A 13,709-nucleotide genomic window follows, 5' to 3' on the forward strand; every position below is an offset into this window, starting at 1 on the left:
TGCAACGTGTCGTGGAACGGAATGGAAAGTGGAATGGAATGTGTAATTGAGTGTGGAATGCAACGTGGAATGGAATGGAATGCAATGTGTAATGGAAAGTGGAATGGAATGGAATGGAATGTGGAATGCAATGAATGGAATGTCGAGTATAATTTGGAATGGAATGGAAAGGAATTCAGAATGGAATGGAATGGAATGGAATGGAATGGAATGGAATGTACTGGAAAGTAACGTTGAATGGAACTTGCAAAGGAACATGGAATGGAATGTAGAATGGAATGGAATGGAATGTGGAATGGAAGGGAAAGGGATGTGGAATGGAATGTGGAATGGAATGGAATGGAATAGAATGGAAAGTGAAATGGAATGGAATGGAATGTGGAATGGAATGTGGAATGAAAAGTGTAATGGAACGGAATGGTATGGAATGTGGAATGGAATGGAATGGAATGCAATGGAATGTGGAATGAAATGGAATGGAATGAGGAATGGAATTGAATCAAATGTGTAACAGAATGGAAGGGAATGAAATGTGGAATGGAATGGAATGTGGAATTGAATGGAATGGAATGGAATGGAATGGAAATTGTAATGGAACGGAATGTGGAATGGACTGGAATGAATTGGAAGGGAATGGAATGTGGAATGAAATGGAATAGAATGTGGAATGGAATGCAATGTTATGGAATGTGGAATGGAAAGGAATGGAATGTGTAATGCAACGGAGAGTAATATGGCATGGAACTTAATGGAAATTGGAATGGAATGGAATAGAATTGAATGTGGAATGGAATGTAATGGAGTGTGGAATGGAATATAATGGAATGTAGAATGGAATTTAATGGAATGGAAAGGAATGTGGAATTGAATGCAATTGGAAGTGGAATAGAATGGAATGAAAAGGGGAATAGAATGCGGAAACGGAATCTGGAATGGAACATGGAATAGAATGAAACACAACGTGGAATGGATTGGAATGGAACGTGGAAAGGAATGGTAACGAACGTGGAATGCAATGTGGAATGGAATGTGGAATGTATTGTGGAATATTACAGGGAATGAAATGTGGAATGGAATGTGGAATGTATTGTGGAATATTACGGGGAATGAAATGTGGAATGGAATGTGGAATGGGATATGGAATGGAATATGGAATGCAATGGAAAGGAATGTGGGATGGAAGGTGCAATGGAAAGCAATGGAAAGGAATATGAAGTGGAATATGGAATGGAATGTAATGGAAAGTGGAATGGAATGGTATGCAATGTGGAATAGAATGGAAAGGAATGGAACGTCGAATGGAACGTGGAATGGAATGTGGAATGGAATGTAATGGAACGTGGAATGTTATGCAATGGAATGCGGAATAGAATGGAATGGAATGTGGAATGGAATAGAATGGAATGCAATGGAATGGAAGGTGAAAGTGAATGTGGAATGGAATGTGGAATGGAATGCGGAAGGGAATGAAATGTAACGTGGAATGGAATGGAATGAAAGGTGAAATAGTATGAAATGGAAAGTGGAATGGAAAATGGAATGGAACATGGATTGGAACGTGTAATGGAATGTGGAAAGGAATGAGGAATGGAATGGAATGGCACCTGGAATGAAATGTCGAATTGAATGGAATGGAATGTGAAACGGAATGTGGAAAGGAATGGAATAGAATGTGGAGTGGAGATCAATGGATTGTGGAATTGAACGTGGAATGGAATTTAATAGAATGTGAAATGGAATGGAATGGAATGTGGAATGGAAGGGAATGGAATGTGGAACAGAATGGAAGGGAATGGAATTTGGAAAGGAATGGAATTGAAAGGAATGGGATGCGGAATTGAAGGGAATGTAATGTGGAATGGAATGTGCAATTGAATGGAATGAAATTGAATGGAAACTGGAATGGAATGGAATTGAATGCAATTTGGAATGGAATAGAATTTAATGTGGAATGGAATGGAATGAAATGTGTAATGCAATGGAATGGAATGGAATAATTAAAGGAATGGAATGGAATGTGGAATGGAAAGTGGAATGGAATGGAATGGAAAGTGGAATGGAACGTGGAATGTAATAGAATGTAATGTGGAGCAGAATGGAATCGAATGTGGTATGGATTATGTAATGGAATGGAAAGTAATGTGGAATAGAATGTGGAATGTAATGTAATGGAATGTAGAAGGGAATGTGCAATTGAATGAGGAATGGAATGTGTAATGAAATGGAATATAATGTGGAATGGAATGGAATAGAATGGAATGGAATTTGGAAGGGAATGAGCAATGGAATATGGAATGGAATGTGGAATGAAATGAAATGGAATTTGGAATGGAATGTGGAATGTAATGGAAAGGAATGTGGAATGGAATGTGGAATGGAATGTGGAATGGAATGGAATGGAATGTGGAATGAAATGTGCAATGGAAAGTGGAATGCAATGTGGAAGGGAAAGTGAAACGGAAGTTGTAATGGAAAGGAATGGAATGTGGAATGGAATGTGGAAAGGAATGGTGTGGAATGTGGCCTGGAATGTGGAATGGAATGTAGAATGGAATTTGCAAAGAAATGGAATGTAATGTAGAATGGAATATAGAACGCAATGTGGAATGGAACGTGGAATGCAAAGGAATGGAGTGTGGAATGGAATAGAATGTGGAATGGAATGAAATGGAATGCAAAGTGAAATGGAATGGAATGGAATGTGGAATGGACTGTGGAATGGAAAGTGGAATGCAATGTGGAATATAAAGTTAAATGGAATGTGTAATGGAAAGGAATGGAATGTGGAATGGAATCTAGAAAGGAAGGGTATGGAATGTGGAATGGAATCTGGACTGTAATGTGGAATGGAATATGGAATGGAATGTAATCGGAAGTGCAATGCACTGGAATGTGGAATGGAATGCAACGTTGAATGGAATGGAATGGAATACTGATTGAAATGGAATGGAACGTGGAATGAAATGGAATGGAATGGAATGCGAAATGGAATGTGGAATGGAGTGTGGAATGCAATGTGGAATGGAACGGAATGGAATGTGAAATGGAATATGGAATGGAGTGTGGAATGGAATGTGGAAAGGAACGAAATGGAATGTGGAACGGAATGTGAATGGTATGTCAAATGGAATGGAATGAATTGTGGAATGGAGTGGAATGGAATGGTATGGAATATGTGATAGAAAGGAATGGAATGTGGAATCGAATGTGGAAAGGAACGTGGCTTGGAACTTGCAATGGATCGTGGAATGGAAAGTGGCATGGAAAGGAATGTGAAATGGAATGGAATGGAACGTGTAATGAAATGTGGGATGAAATGGAATGGAATGTGTAATGGAAGGTTGAATGGATCGTGGAATAGAAAGTAGAATGGAATGCAGAGTGGAATGTGGAATGTAATTGAATGGAACGTGGAATGGGACGGAATGGGAAGTAGAATATAATAGAATGGAATGGAAAGTGGAATACAATGGAATGGAATGTGGAATGCAATGTAATTGAATGGAATGTGAAATTGAATGAAATGCAATTTGGAATGGAATGGAATGGAAAATGGAATGGAATGGAAAGCAATGTGGAATGGAATGGAAAAGAATGTGGAATGGAATGTGGAATGGAGTGGAATGGAATGTGGAATCGAATGGAATGGAATGTGGAATGGAAAGTGGAATGGAACGGAATGAAATGTAGAATGGAATGTGGAGAGGAATAGAATGAAATTTGGCATGGAAGGGAAAGTGGAATGCAAGGTGGAATGGAATGGGATGGAATGTGCAACGGAATGGAATGCAATGTGGAAGAATGCAATGTGGAATGGAATGGAATGGAATGTGGAATGGAATGCAGTGGAATGTGGAATGGAATGGAATGCAGTGGAATGGAATGTGGAACTGAATGGAATGGAAAGGGGAATGGAATGTTGAATGGAATGTGGAATTGTATGTGGAATGGAATGGAATGCAATGTGGAAAGGAAAGTGTAATGGAATGTATAATGGAATGTGGAATGGAATGGAATGCAATGGGGAAAGAAATGTGGAATGGAATGCCGAATGGAATGTGCAATGGAATGGAATGGAATGTGGAATCGAGTTTAATGGAATGTTGAATGGAATGTGGAATGAAATGGACTGGAATGTGGAATGGCATTTGGAATGGGATGTAGAATGGCATGTGGAAAACAATGTAGAATAGAAAGTAATGGAATGTGGAATGGAGTGTGGAATGGAATGTGGAATGGAAAGTGGAATGGAAAGTAAATTGGAATGGAATGGAACGTGGGATGGAATGTGGAATGAATGGAATGGAGTGTGGAATGGAATGTGGAATGGAAAGTGGAATGGAACGTAAATTGGAATGGAATGGAACGTGGGATGGAATGTGGAATGGAATGGAATGGAATGTGGAATGGAATGTGGAGCGGGATGGAATGGAATGTTGAATGGAATGAAACGGAATGTGGAATGGAATGGGGAACGGAATTGAATGGAATCTGGAATGGAATGTTGAATGGAATGTGGAATGGAATTTGGAATGGAACGTGGAATGGAAAGTGGAATGGAACGTGGAATGGAACGTGTAATGTAATTTGGAATGGAATAGAATGGAATGTAGAAGGGAATGGAATGGAATGTGGAGCTGAAGTTGGAATGGAATGGAATGGAATGGAATGTGGAACGGAATGGAATGGTATGCGGAATTGAATGGAATGGAATGTCGCATGGAATGTGTAATGTAATGTAATGTAGTGCAATGAGGAATTGAAGTTAGAATGGAATATAATGGAAAGTGGAATGGAATGGAGTGGAATGTTGAATGGATTGTGGAATGGAATGGAATGCAATGTGTAATAGAATGGAATGGAAGGGGATGTGGAATGGAAGTTGGAATGGAGTGGAATGGAATGTGGAAAGGAATGTGGAATGGAATGGAATGGAATGTGGAATGGAAGGTGGAGTGGAATGGAATGGAATGTGCAATGGGATGGAATGAAACGTGGAATAGAACATGGAATGGAATGTGGAACAGAACATGGAATGGAAATTGGAATGGAACGTTTAATTGAAGGTGGAATGGAATGGAAGTGAAAGTGGAATGGAACTTCGAATTGAAGGTGGAATGAAACGTCGAATGAGAGGTGGAATGGAATGTGGATTAGAATGTAATGTAATGTCGAATAGAATGAAGTGGAAGGTGGAATGGAATGGAATGGAACGTGGAATGGAAAGGAATGGATTGTGTAATGGAAAGGAATGGAATGTGGAATGCAACGGAATGGTATGGAATGTGGAATGGAATGGAATGGAACGGAATGGAAGGTGCAATGGAAAGGAGTGGAATGTGGAATGGAATACAATTGAATGTGGAATGGAATGGAAAGGAAAGGAATGTGTAATGGAATGAAATGCAATAAAATGGAGAGGAATGAATTTGGAATGGAAGGTGGATTTGAATGGAATGGAAAGTGGAATGGAACGTGGAATAGAATGTGGAATGGAAGATGGTATGGAATGCGGAATGGAACGTGAAACGAAATGTGAAATGGAATGTGGAATGGAACATTGAATGGAACCTGGAAAGGAATGTAGAATGAAACGTGGAATGTAACGTGGAATGGAATGGAATGGAATGTGGAATGGAATGTGGAATGGAATGTGCAATGGAATGGAATGGATTGCTGAATGGAATGTGAAATTGAATGGGCAATAGGATGGAATGGAATGTGGATTGGAATGTAATGGAATGTGGAATTTAATGGAATGGAATGTGGAATGGAATGTAGACTGGAAATAAGTGGGATGTCAAATGGAATGTGGAGTGGAATTTAATGGAATATGGAATGGAATGATATGGAATGTGGAATGCTATTGAATGGAATGGAATGGAAAGTGTAATGGAATGGAATGGAAAGTGGAATAGAATGGAATGGGACGTGGAATGGAATGTGATATGGAATGTGGAATGGAACGTGGAATTGAATGTGGAATGGAATGTTGAATGGAAAATTATGGGATGTGGAATGGAATGTAATGGAATGTGGAATAGAAGGGAATGGAATGTGGAATGGAATGCAACGGAATGTGGAATGCAATCTTTAATGGAATGGAAAGGAATGTGGAATGGAATGGAATTTAGAGGTATGGAATGCGGAATGGAATGGAATGGAATGTGGAATGGAATGAGGAATGGAATGCAAATGAACGTGGAATGGAAATTTGAATTGAACGTGGAGTGGAACATGGAATGGAACGAAGAATGGAAGATGGAATGATATGTGGAATGGAATCGAATGGAACGTGGAATGGAATGAAGAATGGAACATGGAATGATATGTGGAATGGAATGGAATGGAATGTGGAATAGAAGGGAATGGAATGGAAAGAAATGTGGAATGCAATGGAATGGATTGAGTAATGGAATGAATGGAATTTGGAATGGAATGGGAAGGTATGGAAACTGGAATGGAATGGAACGGAATGGAATGTGGAATGGAATGTAACGGAATGAGGAATAGAATGGAATGGAATGTGGAATGGAATGGAATGGAATTTGGAAGGGAATGTAAAGTAACAGAACGTGGCATGGAATGTGGAATCTAAAGTGGAATGGAATGGAATGGAAAGTGGAACGGAATTGAAAGGAATGTGGAATGGAATGTGAAATATAATGGAATGGAAAGTGGAATGGAATGGAATGCAATAGAACGTGGAATGGAATGTGGAATGGCATGGAAATGAATGTGGAGTGGAATGTGGAATGGAATGTAATGGAAAGTGGAATGGATTGGAATGGAATGTGGAAAGGAATGTGGAATGTAATGGAATGGAATGTGGAATGGAATGTCGAATGGATTGGAATGGAAAGTGGAATTGAATGGAATGGAATGGGGAATTGAACCTGGGATGTAGTGGATTGTAAGGTGGATTGAAATGTCTATTGGAACGTGGAATGTAACGTGGAATGTAATGGAATGTATTGGAGAGAGGAATGATAAGTAATGGAAAGGAATGTTTAATAGAATGGAATGGAATGTGCAATGGAACGTGTAATGGAACGTGGAATGGAATGGAATGTGAAATGGAACGTGGAATGGAACGTGGAATGGAATGTGGAGTGGAAAGGAATGTGGAATGGAATGGAAAAAGGAATGTAATGGAATAGAATGGAATGTGGAATTGAATGGAATGAAACGTGGAATGGATGGGAATGTGGAATGGATTGGAGTGGAAAGGGAATGGAATGGAATGGAATGTGGAATAGAATGGAATGTGGAATGGAGTGGAATGGAATGTAATTGAAAGGGAAAGGAAAGGAATGGAATGGAATGTGGAATGGAATGGAATGTAGAATGGAATCGAATGGAATGCAAAGTGGAAAGGAATTGAATGGAATGTGGAATGGAATGGAATGCAAAGTGGAATTGAATGGAATGGAATGTGAAATGGAATGGAATGGAATGTAATTTCGAATGGATGGAAAGCAAAGTGAAACTGAATGGAAAGGAATGTTGAATGGAATGTGGAATGGAATGGAAAGTTATTTGGAATGCAATGTGAAATTGAATGGAATGGAATTTGCAGTGGAATACAGAATAGAATGGAATGGAATGTGGAATAGAATCTGGAATGGGATGTGGAATAGAATGGAATGGAAATTGTATGGAATGCGGAATGGCATGTGGATTGGAATGGTATGGAATGTGGAATGGAAGGTGGAATGGAATAGAATGGAAATGGAATGGACTGTGGAATGGAATTTGGAATGGATTGGAATGGAATGTGGAAAGGAATGTGGAACGGAATGGAATGGAATGTGGAATGGAATGGAATGGAATGGAATAGGAAAGGAATGTGCAATGGAATAGGAATGGAATGGAATAGGAAAGGAATGTGGAATGGAATAGGAATGGAATGTGGAATGGAATGGAATTGAATGGAATGTGGAATGGAATGTGGAATGGAAAGTGGAATGGAACGGAATGGAATGTGGAATGGAATGGAATTGAATAGGAAGGGAATGTGGAAAGGAATGGAATGGAATCTGGAATGGAATGGAATCGAATAGGAAGGGTATGTGGAATGGAATGGAATGGAATGTGGAGTGGATTGTGGAAGTGTAATTGGAATGGAATGTGGCATGAAACTTGGAATGGAATGGAATGGAATGGAATTCGGAATGCAATGGAATGGAATCTGGAATGGAATGGAATGGAATGTAGAATGGAAAGGAAAGGAAGGTGGAATTCAATGGAAAGTAAAGTGGTATGGAATGGAAAGTGGAATCAAATCGAATGGAATGAAATGTATTAAGGAATGGAATGTGGAATGGATTGGAATGGAATGGAATGTGGAATGGTAAGGAATGTGAAATGGAATTGAATGTGGAAAGGAATGGAATGTGTAATGGAATGTGGAATAGAATGGAATGGAATGTGGAATGGAATGGAATGGAATGTGGAATGGAATGGAATGGAATGTGGAATGGAATGGAATGTGGAATGGAATGGTATGGAATGATGTGTGGAAAGAAATGCGGAATGGAATGTGTAATGGAATGGAATGGATCGTGGAATGGAAGGTGGAATGGAATTTAAGGGAACGTGGAATGGAATGGAATGGAAAGTGGAATGGAATGGAATGTGGAATGGAATGTGGAACGCAATGTGGAATGGAATGGAAGAGAATGTGGAATGGAATGTGGAATGGAACGTGTAGTGGAACGTGGAAAGGAATGGAATGGAATGTGGAATGGAAGGTGGAATGGGATTTGGAATGTAATGTGGAATGGAAAGTAATGGAATGTGGAAGGGAATAGTGTGGAATGTGAAATTTAATGGAATGGAATGTGGAATGGAATGTGGAATTGAAAGGAATGGAATGTGGAGTAGAATGTGGAATGGAATGGAATGGAATGGAATCTGGAAAGGAAAGGAATGGAATGGAATGGAACGCGAAATGGAACGTGGATTGCAACGTGGAATGGAATGTGATATGGAATGGAAAGAGGTATTGAATGGAATGGAAAGTGGAATGGAGTGAATTGGAATGTGGAATGGAATGTGAAATTGAATGAAATGGAACGTGAAAAGGAATGGAATGGAACGTGCAATGGAATGGAATGGAACTTGGAATGGAACGTGGAATGGAACGTGGAATGGAATTGAAAGGAATGTTGAATGGAAAGGAATGCAATGCGGAATGGATTGGAATGCAACATGGAATGTAACATGGAATGGAATGGAATGGAATGTGGAATGGAACGCGGAACGGAACCTCTAAAGGAACGTAGAATGGAACGTGGAATGGAAAGGAATAGAATTTCTAATGGAAAGTAGAATGGAACGTGGAATGGAATGAAATGGAACGAGGAATGCAATGTGGAAAGTAATGTGGAATGTAATGGAATATAGTGTGCAATGGAATGGAATGGAATGTGTTATGGAATGTGGAAAAAAAATGGAATGGAAAGTGAAATGGAATGTGGTATGTTATGTCGAATGGAATGTGAAAGGGTATGTGGAATGCAAAGTGGAATGGAATGTGGAATGGAATGTGGATTGGAATGTGGAATAAAATGGAAAGGAATGTTAAATGGAACGTGGAATGGAATGAAATGGAATGTGGAATGATATCTGGAATGGAATGGAATGCAATATGTAATATTATGTGGAATGAAATGGAATGGAATGTGGAAGGGAATGTGGAAAAGAATGTGGAGTGGAATGGAATGTGGAACGGAATGTGGAATGGAATGGAATGTGTAGTGGAATGTTTAATGGAATGTGGAATGGGATGTGGAATGGAACATGGAATGGAGTGGAATGGAATATGGAATGGCACGTGGAATTGAATGGAATGGAACGCGGAATGGAATGTGGAATGCAACTTGGATTGGAATGTGGAATGTTACGTCGAATGGAATGTGCAATGGAATGTGGAATGCAACGTGGAAGGGAATGTGTAATGGAATGTTGAAAGGAAAGTTTAATCGAATGGAATAGAATGTGAAATGGAACTTGAATGGAATGGAAGGTGGAAAGTAATGTGGAATTAAACGTGGAATGGAACGTGGAATGGTATGTGGAGTGGAACATGGAATGGAATGTACAACGGAAGTTGGAAAGGAACGTGGAATGAAATGCAATGGAAAGTGGAATGGAACGTGGAATGAATTGGAATGTAACGTGGAATGGAACGTGGAATGGAATGTGGAATGGAACGTGGAATTTAACGTGGAATGGAATGGAATGGAATGTGGAATGGAATGTGGAATGGAATGTGGAATGCAATAGAATGCAATCTGTAATGGAATGTGGAATGTAATGGAATGGAATGTGGAATTGAATGTGGAATGATATGGAATGGAGTGTGGAATGGAATGTGGAATGCATGGAATGGAGGATGGAATGGAACGTGGAATGGAATGTTGAATGGAATGTTGAATGGAATGAAAGGTGGAATGGAATGTGGAATGGAATGGAAAGGAATGTGAAATGGAATGTAATGGAATGTGGAATGGAATGTTTAATGGAATGTGGAATGAAATGTGGACTGGAACGTGGAATGGTTCATGGAATGGAATGGAATGGATCGTGGAATGGAACGTGGAATGGAAGGTGGAATGGAGCATGTAAGTGAATGGAATGGAACTTGGAATGGAATGTGAAATGGAATGTGGAATGGAATGTGGAATGGAATGCAATGGAATGTGGAATGGAATGTGGAATGTAATGGAATGGAATGTGAAATGAAATGAAATGGAATATGGAATGGAATGCAAAGGAAATTGGAATGGAATGGAATGGAATGTGGAATGGAATGGAATGCAATGTGGAATGGAATGTGCAATAGGATGCGCAATGGAATGTGGAATGCAAAGCGGAATGGAATGGAATGGAAGTTGGAATTGAAAGTGGAATGGAATTGAAAGGAACGTGGAATGGAATGTGGAATGGAATGGAATGGAATGGAATGGAATGTTTTAACGAATGTGGAATGGAAAGTGGAATGGAATGGAATGGAATGGAAAGTGGAATGGAATGTGGAATGGAATGGTGTGGAATGTGTAAAGGAATGCAGATTAGAAAGGAATGTGGAATGGAATCTGGAATGGAGTGCAATGGAATGTGGAATGGAATGGAATGGAAAGTGGAATGGACTGGAATGGAATGTGGAATGGAATGTGGAATAGATTGTGGAATGGAAGGGAATGGAACGTTGAATGGAAAGTGCAATGGATGGGGAATGCAACGAGGAATGGAACGTGGAATGGAATGTAGACTGGAATGGAAAGGAATGTGGAATGGAAAGTGGAAGGGAACGTGGACAGAAACGTGGAATTGAATGTGGAATGGAATGTGCAATGGAACGTGGAATGGAATTGAACGTGGAATAAAATGGAATGGAATGTGGAAAGTAATGGAATGGAATGAGAAAGGGAATTATGAATGGAAAGGAATGTGCAATGGAATGGAATCTAATGGTATGTGGAATAGAATGGAATGTGGAATGGAATGGAATGAAATGAGGAAGGCAATGTGGAATGGAATGCAATGTGGAATGGAATGGATTGGAATGTGGAATGGAATGGAATGGAATGAGGAAAGGAATGTGGAAAGGAATGGAATGTGGAATGGGATTTAATGGAATGGAATCAAACGGAATTGAATGGTATAGATGTGGAATGGAACGTTGAATGGAAGGGAATGGAATGTGGAATGTAGTGTGGAATAGAATGGATTGGAAAGTGGAATGGAATGTGGAATTGAATGGAGTCGGATGTGTAATGGAAAGTGAAATGGAATGGAATGGAATCTGTAATGTAAAGTGGAATGAAACGTGGAGTAGAACGTGGAATGGAATATGGAATGGAATGTGGAATGGAATGTGGAATGGAATGGAATGTAAAGTGGAATGGAATGGAAAGGAATCTGGTAAGGAATGGAATGGAATGCGGAAGGGAATCTGGAATGGAATGCAATGTGGAATGGAATGGAATGGAAAGGAATGTGGAAAGGACTGGAACGTGGATGGAATGTGGAATTGAACGAAATGGAACGTCTAATGGGAAGGAAAGTGGAATGGAATGGAATGTGGAAGGGAATGGAAAGTGGAATGGAATGTAATATGGAATGGAATGGAATGGAACGTGGAATGAAATGAAATGGAATGGAATGTGGAATGGATTGGAATGGAATGGAATGGAACTTGGAATGGAATGGAATGGAAAGTGGAATGGAATGCAGTGCAACATGGAATGGAATGGGTTAGAATTGAATGTCGAATGCAATGGAACGTCGAAAGGACTGGAATGGAACGTCGAGTGGAATGGAATGGAAAGTGTATTGCAATGGAATGGAATGGAATGGAATGGAATGCGAAAGGGAATGTGGAATGGAATGTGAAATGGAATGAGAAATGTAATGTTTAATGGAATGAAATGGAACTTGGAATGCAAAGGAGTGGAACGTGGAATATAAAGGAATGGAAACTCAAATGGAAAGTGGAATGGAACGTGGAATGGAATGTGGAATGGAACGTGCAATGGAATGTAGAATGGAATGGCATGGAACGTGGAAAGGAATGTGGAATTTTCTGGAACGGAATGGAATAGAATGGAATGTGGAATGGTAAGTACGGGAATGTGGAATGGAATGGAATGGAGTGAGGAATGGAGTGGAAATTGGAAAGGAATGGAATGGAATGTGGATTGGAATGGAATGGAATGTGGAATGGAATGTAATGGAATGCAATGGAACGTGGAAGTGAATGGAATGGAAAGTGGAATGTTATGGAATGGAACGTGGAATGGAATGTGGAAGGTAACGTGGAATGGAAGGCAATGGAATGTGGAATACAATGTGGAATGGAATGGAGTGTGGAATGGAATGTGGAATTGAATGGAATTGAATGTGGAATAGAATGTGGAATGGAATGTTGAACAGAATGAAATGGAACGTGGAAGTGGATGGAATGGAAAGTGGAATGTTATGGAATAGAATGTGGAATGGAATGTGCAATGGAATGGCATGGAATGTGGAATGGAAAGGAATGGAAATTGGAATGGAATAGAATGTGGAATGTAATCAAATGCAATGGAATGTGAAATGGAATTGGATGGAATGTGGAATGGATTGGAATCGCATGTGGAATGGAATGGAAGGTGGACTGGAATGTGGAATGGAATGTGGAGACCAATGTGGAGTGGATTGGAAATGAACGTGTAATGAAACGTGGAACAGAATGGAATGGCTTGTGAATTAGAACCTGGAATGGATCGAGGAATGGAATGTGGAATGGAAGGTGGAATGGACTAGAATGGAGCGTGGAATGCAAGGGAATTGAATGTGGATTGGAGTGGAATGGAATATGGAATGGAATCTGGAATGGTATGGAATGCGGAGTGGAATGTGGAATTGAATGGAATGCCGAAAGGAATGTGAAAAGGAATGGAATGGAAAGTGGAATGGAATGTGGAATCGGTTGAGGAATGGAATGGAATGCAATGTGGAATGGAATGGAATGGAATGCAATGTGGAATGGAATGGGTTGGAATGTGGAATGGAATGGGTTGGAATGTGGAATGGAATGTGGAAAGTAATGGAATGGAATGTGGAATGGAATGGAATGGAATGAAATTGGAATGGAAAATTGGAAAGGAATGTAATGGAAAGTGAAATGGAATGTGGAATGGAATGGAAAGAATGGAATG

Source organism: Pongo pygmaeus, chromosome 13, assembly GCF_028885625.2.
Source record: "Pongo pygmaeus isolate AG05252 chromosome 13, NHGRI_mPonPyg2-v2.0_pri, whole genome shotgun sequence".
Taxonomy (NCBI): domain Eukaryota; kingdom Metazoa; phylum Chordata; class Mammalia; order Primates; family Hominidae; genus Pongo; species Pongo pygmaeus.